Source organism: Helicoverpa armigera, chromosome 18, assembly GCF_030705265.1.
Source record: "Helicoverpa armigera isolate CAAS_96S chromosome 18, ASM3070526v1, whole genome shotgun sequence".
In the NCBI taxonomy this organism is placed as follows: domain Eukaryota; kingdom Metazoa; phylum Arthropoda; class Insecta; order Lepidoptera; family Noctuidae; genus Helicoverpa; species Helicoverpa armigera.
In genome coordinates this window covers 1885246-1898804 of record NC_087137.1, presented here as the reverse complement: position 1 = coordinate 1898804, position 13559 = coordinate 1885246, and the positions used below count along the sequence as shown (strand labels likewise).

The 13559-nt window shown below is 34.9% G+C and overlaps 1 protein-coding gene across 2 annotated transcripts in view; it reads left to right on the top strand.

The window, feature by feature from the left end:
- Window positions 1-13559, top strand: part of LOC110373196 (SH2 domain-containing protein 4A) — a 55468-nt gene that overhangs the window by 6226 nt on the left and 35683 nt on the right. Inside the window, exon 1 of one of the 2 annotated variants that reach the window (XM_021330381.3) lies at window positions 7448-7647. The exons of the other annotated variant lie outside the window; for it this stretch is intronic. The gene's annotated coding sequence lies outside the window, so the exon portion shown is untranslated. Of the gene's footprint in view, window positions 1-7447; window positions 7648-13559 lie in introns of those variants that run through there. 2 annotated transcript variants of the gene reach the window in all.

The window sequence follows — 13559 nt, the reverse complement described above, 5'->3', positions numbered from 1 at the left end:
GTGATGTAACTGCCTCTTATCTGCATTTTCTGTTTGCCTCAGGGTTGGCTAAAGTCCCAAGCTCAACAAAGATTTATTCGCTTAATAATACTACTTAGATCATTTTGTTCGGATAGGATATTTGGATAGTTTTATGCTTGATGAAAGACTGAAGACAAATATCTCGATAAGTGTAACTTCAATAATTGGAGAATGTTGAGGACAGTTATACTGTCGGGTATTTTACGATCAGTACCTTTATTTTCCTTCTCATATTCACCTGATACTTATAGAAGAACATTGCAGCCACAAACGATGTTAGACTGAAGACATGAGAATTATTCTATCAAGCTTTCCTCGTTCACCACACGCGGTTTGCACAGCCCTGTCAGGCCAGCTCGCGCAGTCAGCCATGCACCCAGTAATTGGACCGGTCGCCATTATGTTACAAAATGTTTATTTTATATTGTGTTTGTGCGTTTCCGCAGAAACGTTTGACGTCTATATCAATGTACGGTGGAATACCTGCTATAATGCAGAAGTCTAAACATCAATTGCCTTACCTTTAAGTTGAACCATTGATAAGATATTTAGCCTTTTCTCGTGCCTTTTGCAGACTTTTGGGATGCGGTAACTCCTTAGAACAAAACTGTAGAATCATTGTATAGCTACATAGCGCCTTCATAAAAAAAACGAATTCCACAAAAAGTTAAAATAACTGATTAAGTAGATATACAGGACTTTGTGGAAAACGTTTAAATACTTACTTAACCTCCCTATCTAGGTTCGTCAGCATTGTCTTCATATCCCGACATCGTCTTCCGCTTATGGATAGTTCTACGCAAGCAGAGGTCCACAGGCACACCATTGTATGATAATGTGAATCCTGTGCGTTGAATTAATATTCCAAGTTATTTGTAATGTCTGCATTATTGACAGTATCGTGGCAGCATTCTTATTAAGCTGTTAAGCTGCAGTTATAGTGCTAAGCTCGATCTTGGGCCTTATTCTATACCTATGGATACAGATACCTAACTATTCAAGTACTGCATCTTTATATTTTTTCTCCGGCTCAATCATTTTTTCTATCTTAACAGGTACATATGTCATCGATGACATCTTGAAAACGCCATAAACCCACGAACTCATACTCATTCCTACTATAACATAAGGATTTATTACTAATCAGGATAATTTCGGCCTACATTAATACAGTCCGAACAATACCATCAACTTTTACATCAATTTTACTTGAAATGGCTACCTTTGATCCGATAATATTATTGCTTGTGATCCAATCTCTCCATTGTACGCGAAACAATCGGATTCCTGAGCTTGAAACATATATCGTACAACATTGTTCGTCTGTTTGTCTGTATTTTGTCGAGAATGGGGAATGACGTGTCTTTAGCAAAGCAGTTTGCTTCATATTCAAAAAAATTTACAAGTCCGTCAAAATAGTTTGTTGCTCAGAACGGTTGTCTTATCTCAAATTCATACTTATTTATTTATTTGTTTCCTACACTTGATCTTCTGCCAACCATTACCTACGCATCTTGATGAAGTTGTGAACAACCTTTCAGCAACCAAACCAAATAGGTAAGACCATCAAAACAAACACACAAAGAATCCATGATAACTAAATAGCAGTGTATAAATTACATGTAGGTACGTACGCATTACCTAATCTAACCTATGACAATGAAGGACCATTCACTCGAAACACTCAACAGTCAATACAATTAAGAAATAGCCGTAATAGCCCACGACTAGAGGCTTCAGAACTTTGACATCGTAACCTAATCATTAGCAATCCCAGATTGATGTCACGACACTAATGAATACTCGTGACATTGATTGGTGTACGTTTCATCACGATGGGACATCCATGTGACTGATCACGAGTAAGGCCATTTCATTAAGTTCTGTTGATTATGGTTGTGAATTGAAGCATTAATTTATAGGTATGTTTGTTGTGTCATAGGTTGGTCAATCGCTTTTAATTTGCAATTCTAGAGGAACATCGAGAAAATGAACTACTCATTTAGTATTCTAAATTGTTGATTGAGAATTCTCAATCCAATGGACTATATAGACTATAGAGGGTTAAAGTGTAAACGCACTAGAAAAATTGTATAATCGCACTGATAATTTGCTTTGCACAGAAAATATCCAAGTTACAATATTAATGAAAAAAAATCTGTTAACATTTCGATCATCTTAGGAATTTTAATCTAAGTAAACACTGAAGACTGAAGCGCTGACCTACACGAGACTTTCGAAAGACTTTTTACTGTATTCTGTTTGTTTAGTGCTTCATTGACCCTAATGATTACTCAAACAAGATGTTTACTTCTCTATTTTATTGTCAGACTAGGAAAAAATCTTGCTACGTTGCTTTAGTTTTAGTCTCTCTGTCAAACAACTTCAATGGAGCATCAAAGAGGCCTGTCTAATGTTCGCGACGCGTGACAATCTCCACCCGTATCACATTACATTCGCTAAACAATCTCATTACTTCAGCTACATTACTTTATAAGCCAGAGACCAGCTACGTGTTTTAATATAAATGTGCAGTTATATAAAAAAATAACGCCTCTACCCAAATGACACAATATTTTGAATGCATTCAAAATCTCGAGACTAGGTGTAATAAAAAGTCTTAATTACATCTTATTTTAGGCGAATAAAACAGAATTCGCACGTCACGTAACCGCAGCTTTTATAAATAAAGGCGTACTGGTAAAATGTTGTTAATGAATAGCAGTAATTAGTGTTGCCCCGCTTCAAATGTGTAATGATGTAACCACTTTCGCTAGCACAATGCGAGCCTTCCTAGCATTACGCTGCAGTTTTTGCCTTTCATCTCGTATTTACTGCACTCTGACACAACAATTAAACTTGTTCAAATTCAATGGATTCTTTAGAATTGGTGGACTGAAAAAGTGCTTTTGCATTCATGTTAATTTTCTTTGCGCATGTTGCAAAGTTTTGTTTGTCTGTTCTTTTAATTATATTTGCAGAAATGAATTCAGTTTGTACGTAAATATTTGGAGAAAGGTATTTGAATAGGGAATAGAGTATATCACCTAATTATCTTAGCTTTTAAATTCACTGGTCTAACAACGTTTTGAATTTGTGAAAACGGTTGTTTGACCAGGCCATTAACGACACTATAATTTTACCAAAATGTATGTCTATTAGTATTACAAGTGTTTCCCAACGGTTAAAGTAAATACGTTGACATGCGGGTAAATGAGCAGCCCGCATATAATGGTAACACACCGTATTGATTGCGTAGCATGTGGGACCCTCATACGCAGGTATGTGGAAGTAAATACTGTTTTCTATTACGGAACATAGGATTCTTATACACAAGTATATGTCTATGTTACGGTTAAAGCTAATTTTGACCATACATATGCGGCTAAACATAGTTGTGTCTTCTTTCTTATGTTTGCTTAGAACTAGTGTAGCTTTGATCATAGCGGCAAAATCATGGTACTTATTTCTCATCTGAGGTTGATTGATTTTGCATCGTTAGGGTTTTAGACCTATTGTCAGAAATGATTTGATGTTTTGAGGTATTGCGAAAGATAGACACGCGCATTCTCTCTCCCTAAGGACAAAAGGCTGTTTTGCTAGGAAGGCATTGATACCAATTTAACTCCCTGAACCTCAAACAGCAAATAAAGACGACAACTGTCCCTACCTTGTAGAACTCACTGATTAATTAGCACCTTCACACATGCTTATCAGTGTTACCATAGACTACAGTCCTACAGACACCGACCTCCATCCATCAGGTGTTGTTTGCCGCGCTTCAGGCCGTGACGGATCGCTATGGCTGACCCACATTCGAGACATATGGCTAGGTAATGTCACCTTGTAAGTGACTTTTAAATGGTTTTTAATGATGCTCCTGTTTTGTGTTGTTTTTGTGAAAAGTTCTGTGGTTATGGGGAATAATTTACCTTTTTGGGGACAGAGAAATTTATTTGATAGTTGTTTTGGGAGTTTTTGGTTCAGAGTCTTTTTTTTGTACATCGCCAGCCAGTTTCAGCCACTGAAATTGTGTACTTAGAAGTGAAACGAGACTCGCATTTGATTTGCAATTGCAGAATAAATTAGTCAAACATTTTTTTTTACTATGGCACTGCAACCTTACACTATGCGAAATAAATTACGTGGATATAGTTTATTGAACTTCAGACAGTAGTTGAGATAATTTACATGTACAGCGACAAACGTGGAAGTTCCTTTATGCAACCATGGTACAGCAAAATGATTAATGCCTGACTGGCTGACGTATATTTCCTCTACTTCTCGCCAGTGATAAGTAGCGACATTATCGTATTGACAGCCAGTATCGACTATCCATAGAGAAAGTAGCGTGTGTTAGAAACTTATGTAAGCTCATTCACGCTCTTTTGTGATTTAAGATCTCAGGTTTGCGGTAAAACACGTAATTATGTAAAGAGCAATGTCGTACGGGAAATCAAGGTAGCAATATTATGTTATTGTTATAGTTTATAGTCGTGGTGGTGTAGAGGTTAAAGCACTAGCATCTGAAGTACGATCTTGGACATGAATGATTAAGTTAAGGCTTTACCCTGTGAAACCTTTATATTAAAAGAGTGTTGATTAACCATAATTCCTTCTAAGTACCTCTGGAAAGAGGCCTTGCAGTAAAATGTTATGAAGGGTTTATATTGTGTTATATATCACCAATAAGGGCCATGTGTTGAGACTGTTGCACTATATTTTGACATAGTGTCGAAAGACTGGTAGCAGCATATCGGTGTTCCTACACAGGCATAATAGGAACACCATAAAAGGCCATGTTTAGACTATTTTAGTTTCGAAAACGAGAACACGGGTCACTTCTCACGGGGCTTGGCATCCGGGTCCAATGGCCTCAGACCTTTGCAACGTTTAAGCCACACAACAATCTCTCCAGATCAATGTAACTATCTAAAATTATTTCTAAATATTATCGTACGTTTCGTACGTTTTCTTCAGTTCTTTGACCGTTTAGTTCAATGCCTCAGTTAACAGTTCTAAATATTTTACGCCTATTATGAAAATATTTCATCACGTTCCTTCTCAGTGTTTCGGTATTTTGCGTCACGTACGGCTATAGTTTTCGACGCACGCCATTTAATCCGTGCAGGTACAATAAGGAACAGTTATTCCGTAGAAATACTTTTTGTATCGCAACTGGTCAATTGTGTGTAGTTTGTATTAATAAGTCTGGCACAATAGTGCGTTATTGTATTGCTAGTATGAAGGGTTTACTCGATAATCGCAGTTTGCGGCACAGTTTGGAATGTGCTAGGCTTCGGAAGTATGCAGCCAGTAACTTGGTTCCACGTCCACGTGATTACCTACATTCTGTAAATAGATGCGATTTAACGTTCGCCTCTTTCTTGTTTTTGGTTTGAGACATGCCATAAAGAAAATTGGTTCTTTATTTGAAATATGTACAGCCTGACAGTTTTTTGGGGCAGTGTACAATTTCAGTCAGTACAAACAATGTTATTTTTCGTAGGTCTGTTTTGCGTCAGCCGTCAAGTGCACAAAATATGGGTAGGTACCTCGGAACCACCAGAATACGTACATACATTACACATTTTATATTGTTGTTTCAAATGGGTGTGGTAGATATCCATGATTTTTGTTTTTCTACAGTTTTCAGAACAGTATTAATCATGTTATCATGAAAATGTCAAGCGACACACAAAAACATTGAAATTCCGGCCGATAATCAAGTTCACCTAGTCTTGCTGATAAATTGACACGGTTATATATTTTACATATTTATAAAAATAATATGGACGTTAATATTGAAATATGTTTTTTTGCTGTAACTTTTGCAACAAAGTAATCATCTCGTTAACTGTTCTTTCGTAAACTCTGTTAAAGTTTCAACAATCTGAGATTTCTTGTAACTTCACTGCTAAATAAATTGATGTTGCCCAGTTGCCCTATTTAATTATAAGCTTGCTTATTACCAAAAATACTGGTCACACTCTGCTGCATCTCGTTAGACAGGAAGCTGACCCCCCCAACATAGTTGGAAAAGGCTAAGCAGATGATGATTTACCACCAAAAATTCAAAATGAAAGACATAGGTGTACTAAATTTTGGTAGAAATTGTTTGTGTATAATTTTGATCCTTATAAAGGTCGCCGGAAGACGCTGGATGCAACAGGTATCTGTGAAGATCTAAGGGGGAGGCCTATGTTCAGCATTGGACGTCCTATGGCCGAGATGATGATGATGATGAATTTTGATCCCATAAAAACCAATAGGACGTTCTAAAGCTAAAAAAACCATTTCGCTATAGAATAAAAGTTACGCGCAGATTATTTACGCTTGCAGTTAATATGCGAACCGTACCGTTTGCGTTTACAATGCAGCTGCTTTCAAGCTGACTTTTACGTAGATTGAAATTATACGATTTTGCCAGTTGATACAGATGTTTTCCAAATTTTAATTTATCTGGATTTTGATTGGATGATTTTGTAAATATGTATGTTAATTTTTGCGCGTAATTGCAGGTGTATGGTGCTTGGAAAGGAGATGGCCAAAAAAACACCCAGAGTCGACAGGAACTTCATATGTATGATTGGATTCAGTATAATTTGTGGTTTTAAAAAGTATTTCAAATCATCTAAAAACCATGGGGTTCTCTTTTTATAACGTTTTTTCGATCAAGATTTTAGTTCACAAAAAAGTTTACTTTTACTATTTAATGTTCGTTAGAAGTTGAATGCAGACTCGTGATTGGACCGTTTTGCATTGCTAAGTCATTTGTTATATTTGACAATGTCACATGGCGCGATTTTCAAAGACAATTTCTCCAAAAACATTTCATAGCCAGTTGTGAAGGTTGTATGTAACTGCGAAACCTCTCCAAGTAGGTAAGGTCGGTGCTTAATCGTAACTGGAGTGGTTAAATACAAGACCTTTTAATCTCCAGGCAAACTCTGTAACTATGGGGATATTACCATTGGCTTGTATAATGTTAGTGTACCTTGTTTTTTATGTGCCTTGATGTCAATAATCTTATAAATCAACATAAATTCAACAGAACTTATTTTTGTGAAAATATGATATAGCTCCTATACCCCATGGATTTCAGGCTGGATTTTTTGGCACCATCAAAGGTCAATAATAATGAACCTATTGGTACCCATTTCGTTGCTGTCGATTCTGGGTTTTTTTTTCTGTGAAAATTTGGCCATCTCCTTTAATATTTTTCTTTTAAAAAATATTTTGATTTGGTCTTCGAGTTAGTCAGAGGCACACAAACCTTGACAAAATGTTATTGCCATAATTTTGTTTCCAGACTCATTGTGGCGAGATTTTATCACATTTTTGCTTTCAGCGCAATAAAGTTAAAGCCGTGCAATTCAGCGGCTACAATCGCTGTATTGCGTCGCGCCACACATTCTCTCGCGGGTTCCGACTCCCGAGTGCCAGTCAGTCGAGTCGAGAGCGCGCAGCCGTAGCGTGCGTTGCGCATCGAACGCTAATTCCACATTCAAAAAATTGCGCCAATTTGAAAGTTGACTAAAAAGTTTTAATTAGTGCGGCATTTGTTCAGTGATCACGTGACATTTTGAGGATTCGGAAAAGGAATTTTTTACTCTTTTTATTTGAGTGAGTATTTATTTTTTTATGGTTCTTTTTGCGCGCCACATTGTGCTTTGTTGAGTTTTCTTTGTAAAAATGCTTTATGAGATTAGCAATGGTTAGTCGTTGTATGCGGAAACTAAATTGCAATGTAGACCGCATAAATGAGGTTTCCTTAAATTTATGAAAATATTTTTAATATGACTAACACGGAAAATGTTGTAGTTTCGCGGATATTTTAACATATCTTATTCTGCTAATTAATAAATGTCACTATGAATTGTGTGTCAAATAAAATAACAATGGCTCAGACATTTTGAACAATACCTTTATAAAATTTTCTCCTTGATAATAATTATTTTTACTACCGGCTAAAATTTTACAAAACAAATGTCAAGAAACAAAATTTTTAGTCAAGGTTTAGTTCAAATAGCTATATCATGACAGAAGAATTTTCTAATTGGCCAAATGAAAACGTTGCATGTTTTCATTTGTAATTACAAACATTGTTATCATTTTACTGCGTTATATTTTTTTCACATATTTTTACAATTATTTCTTTGTTTTCTTTTATCACGTGGTTATGGGAGATATTCACTTTGTAGCTTGACCATAGACTAATGTCCTAATTGGATCTCCTTGATAAAATAATGTGGCCTTTTTTGTCATCTGTACTGGCCAGTATAATCCAATCAGATTAACTAAGTAGTGTGTATTAGAAAAAGTATTGTATCTGGTACAATAAGACTGTGAATAAAAATCGTGTTTCATACAAATGTGTGTCTTTACTTTATCTTATATGTTATGATGGTCAGGTGCTTCCACAAATGTAGTTAATTTTTGATACGGCAGGTGTTAAGTTTTTAACACCTGACTTTTTATCGGTCCTAGAACTATAGATTTATTTGAAAGGTATTTCAACAACTTCTAGTCTAAAGAGTAGTAAAGTTTTCCAAAAAAGAAAATATTACACAGCTAATATTTTTGTGTGAAACCTTTTTGAAGTCTCCGCTGTCATTCAAACATCATTTATTTTTAAATGTCAGGGATCGCAAACATTTTCGCCCTCTCTTCATATGTTTGTTATTTTTTTACCGTTATTATTTATAGGAAATGTGTAAGTGTGTAGGTATACTGATTGGTTTACTCGCCCTGAGCCCTGACTCATCTCATAACATCCATCACAAGGTCTGTGGGCCGTGGTACTTTGTAGTGATGTGTCATGTAACGTAGTGTTAATAATAATCCTTCACGCTAGTTAAGCTTTATAAGCTTCCATAACTAACTGTTGATCTATTATTATGACAATAAGTCACTCAAGGTGAGGAAAACCTACTCGTAATATCATATTCAGAAAAACAATATTGTTAGTAATTTTTTTTTTATTTAACGCTGAATGATGATGATGAACTCAAGCTGGACATGTAAGAATTGAAGTAGATCCCTTTGTACTAAATTATTCTAACTTTAACAAGTTCCTACAATTAATAAACTGAGTTGTAAAACCTGCAGCGTGTATTCGATAACACTACTAACACTTCATAAAAAAAGTCTAACAAACTTGACAGATTGCTTTTTTTATTGACAAAGGTGCGGCTCTTTCCGGCCTGTGAAGATTTCGAGTAAAAACTATTTTGTTTAAACCCTATGTCACTAATCAAATAATGGAATCGGCTGACGAATGGCTGACGATGACATGCCGAGTGGTTTTAAGTGGCATTTTACGATTCATAGTCACTGTCTTGCATTGCTTTCTCTCAGTCATGAATTTTAACATTTTTAAGTCATTCTTAGTTTGTTGGTTCCTTAGGTATTTTAGAAAATCTGTAGATTTGCAATTTTTTTAAATCCATATGATTGAAAAATCAACATTAATTCACATATTGATTATGTTTTTGCAATTTAAATAAATCTAACTAAAACTTTTGTAAACTAGTTAATCAATTAAAATGTTTGGACAAAAAGTTCTTCAGATATTTTAATATAATTAATGTACAATTACTTTTTATTACTAAGTAGTTGTAAGTCATTTTAAAATAATTAACTAAGGTGCAGCTGCATTAGAAACCAGACCATTTTAGTAAGAGTAGATTGCGATAGAACTCTGTACCAATAAGGCTTGTAATCACATACTTTGACACGGAATTTGGTTCATTACCTTAAATTGTCGTCTATTTATATCTGAGCTAACGACTAAGTCACGTTGTTTTATATTTTAGACCACAATATTAAGCATTACAGCTTCTGCAAGCAGTTTCATCCACTTCCTAAGGGAACTATTTCCAGCATCTAGATAAAAAAGTAGCTTTTATGGTATTCTGATGTACTTACATATTATATTGCCAAAACTCAATATCAAAACCTGTCCATTCAAAGAATTAACAAACACACAAGCTTTAATCTTTATAATATTTGAGTGATTCTGATCTGCTAATATGTAGGTATTTAAGAAATACTTCGGGTGAAATACATACTTACATTTTGTAATTACATTGAGTAGGTACACATGGGCTTGGCAAAATTCTAACATGGGCTTGCCACTTTATCACCAGGGTAAGGCTTATCGTTAAAACCATCAAAGTGTAATGGCGTATTAACTGTAGATAACTTTCAGCACGTTATTTGGCAATTATGATACTATAAATGTTAATGCTTCATTGACTTTCGTACCTGCCCCAATTAATTACCTACTTCAAAAGACTCTCAATTAAGTTATTGACATGGTTACTTCTAATGTTTTAATTAATTTTAATACATACCAATCAATGCTGTATTTATGAAAAAAGAACTAGTTTATTCCTATACAAAATAGTAGATTTTTTTCTTTCTTTACCTTGCAACACTCACGGCTTACACCATGAAGGTTGCATATAGCATATCTCTGAATCGCGACAGTAAACCAGTGAGACATAATTCCACATTACGTATGCATGCAAGCAATTATGTATTTAGATCGATATCGATAAAATGTTGTTTACCTCTAACGAGTGATAGGTACACTATTATGCAAAGCAAGGAAAACATTATTATTGCATTGTTTGTAAACAAATTAATTTCCAATGAAATGTTTATAATCCGTGTCATTAGATGAGAGATAAGATAAAATATCGTATGTTACCGTAATTAATCAGGTACTCAAACAAGGTCAGTGAGATTAGCTATTTTCTTAAAAATAATGAAATCTTATGATAATAATGTTTTCCTGTTAATATTTTTTTTATTTAGAAATAAATATCAATGCAAATGCGTCTGCCGATTATACATATTATTCGTATCACTAAATTGTTTGTCTCTTTTATCAGATAGTAGAAACTATTTTATCGCATTGCGTCTCAATCTTGCGCAGTTTTTTTATTTACATAAGTACAATAATGTGTAAGTATAAATATGAATAGATAAAGTAACATCTTGGTAATCCTCATACAAATAAGCGCATAGGAGACGTATGTAGCTATAAATTAAAATGGTTTCTAATAAAAATAAATTGATTGAATGAACTTTCTTAAAAAAGGTTGCAAGCGGTTTCCTGCACTTAACTTTTTAAACTTGAAGATTGAATCTTGAAAAGTCATATATCATAGACATGACCTTATCAACAATATCAGGCTTTAAGAAAAAACTATTGAACAAACACTCAATTTTATACCTTATCCAGTTGCAATATAAGCTACTATTCCATATAAGTATGGGATTAAGGCGAGGCAGAAGTTATTTCTTACATTTTACAATGAAGGCAGTTCCGTGATAGGAATGGACAGCCGTTTGTATGTTAATTCTATAGAAATATTTCGGTATGTGTGTCTGCCTCAACTCGAGGTTACCGACAAATAACTTTTAATACTGCGTCCTGCAGACAGATAAAGGTGACAAGGTTCTGTCTTTTAAATTTTATTTTTCGTACTACAGCATGCTTAATTAGGAGTGATAAGTTGGCCTTTTAAGATTTAAATAAGCCTCTGAATAGCATGGCCTCTTTAGGCACACCTGTGTAACTTGACGACATAATCACGTGCGCAATTTAAGTATCAATTTTATATGGCTATATCAGACAGTTAATTATTTTAAACACGATATAAAATCCGTGACGTTCTTTCGTTCCAAATAAGCGTCAATAAACTGTATTAGAACAAAAAAGTTGGGAACATATTTTAAAGTCTATTGTTCGCTTTTATAATAGAAATGTCAAATCCAACATGCACTTGCGTGACCTTCAATGGCAGTATTTAATTTGCAAAGCTGGGAAAAAGTGAAAATAGTGTGACATTGACAAATTTTGCCGCAGTTTCCACGCTTAATCTTGGAATGGCGCGAAGAAGCTAGATCATTGAACTTTAAGAAGTAAAAGCGAACACAAGACGTGGTCATTGCGAATTTACGAGCATTCGTGACTTTCCACCTATTTCTTGTCAAATTCCAACATGGATTTACAGTTTCTAAATTATCTTTGGTTGCTATTGTTCTTCAGATGATAATCTTTTATCAGTATTTAGATAAAATCAAGGCTATGAGAGTACGTGGAGTATATTTTTAGTACAGACTCCTTCTTGAATCGAGAATATGAAATCGATCTCACGATTGACGAACTAGGCTAGTGCGGTGAGACCTTTTATCCATAGAGTATTCCATATGCACATGACACAGATGCTATATGACTCATAAAATTATCGTGTAAGTACTCGCACTGGCAACATTGCTCATGATATAATTAATTTTGTTGTTCAATTGAAACTCAGTGTACTCTTTGTTATGTGACTGATGTTTTTTTGGAAAAATCTCGAATAAAGTTTTGAAATACAGTTAGTTGGATGTTTTGTTAGGTTTTACCTTTCGAAGGTTACTGAGACTATACTAACTTATTTGGGTGGTCGGTTTGATTGTCAAGGCATTCACGAGACATCTGTATAAATATTTAGTAGCCAATAAATGTACACGAACGTGGCAATATATTCAAAAATTCTTACGCATCGCTGTCAACAGGAAACACGTCCAAATTCTGGCAACATTCATGAATATTTCACAGACAGTTCATTGGCTCACTTCAAGGAAGGGGGCATAACTTTACAACATGTGCCAGATTTTTATAGCATTTTAACTTAATGGTAATGATCTTTCTACTTGATTTCTGGGTCATACCACAGAAATTTTATAGTAACCCTGTTCATAGATGAGAATAAGCGCATATCCATTTCTTAAGAATAATTAGATAAATTCCTTGCACATGCATCAGTGCATACCCAAAAGCAAAGAGCAAAGTTCCATAGATGTCTAACAACTATGGAATCTATTCGCGCAGCCTTGAACCCAAAACAGTGGAATGTTTACGAAAACGAAAGTCAAACGGAACGCGCTAAGTAGGCTCAGCGCGACCTCTATGGTTCACTGCCTCCATGGCTTTGTTTTATTTTTGACATTACCAGGCGGAAATACACGTATTATTTCGTCATAATAGCTGGAAAGCTAACTAGTAGCATTGATAAATTAGTTTAGTTCTATAAAAACTGGGCTGCCAAAGTCAAGATCATTATTATTTAATGTTGGTCCACTATTGTCAAAGATCTTAAGAGTCATGTCATACTCATTATATAGAAGTACTCTGTGGTGTAATTTTTGAAGAAGAAGAAGCGAGTGAGAAATGAGCAAGAGATTCCTGAAGAAGGGTTATACTTGTGGGGAACTCAATAAAACTTAAACTGGGCATAATTATTGATTCTTAAGTCAACAGCACGACATAACAATCTAATTAAAACACTGCATAACACGCCCTACATTGCAAAACAGACGTAATCGAAACCTAAGACACACAAACATACTAATTCAAACAACAAACAGGTCGCATTTAAACAACAAAATAGCTTAAATAACATACTAAACACGTATTTCCGTAACAACAACAATGCAGGTTATGATAGGCGTAAAACTGACAAGTTGGCCGCGCTTTC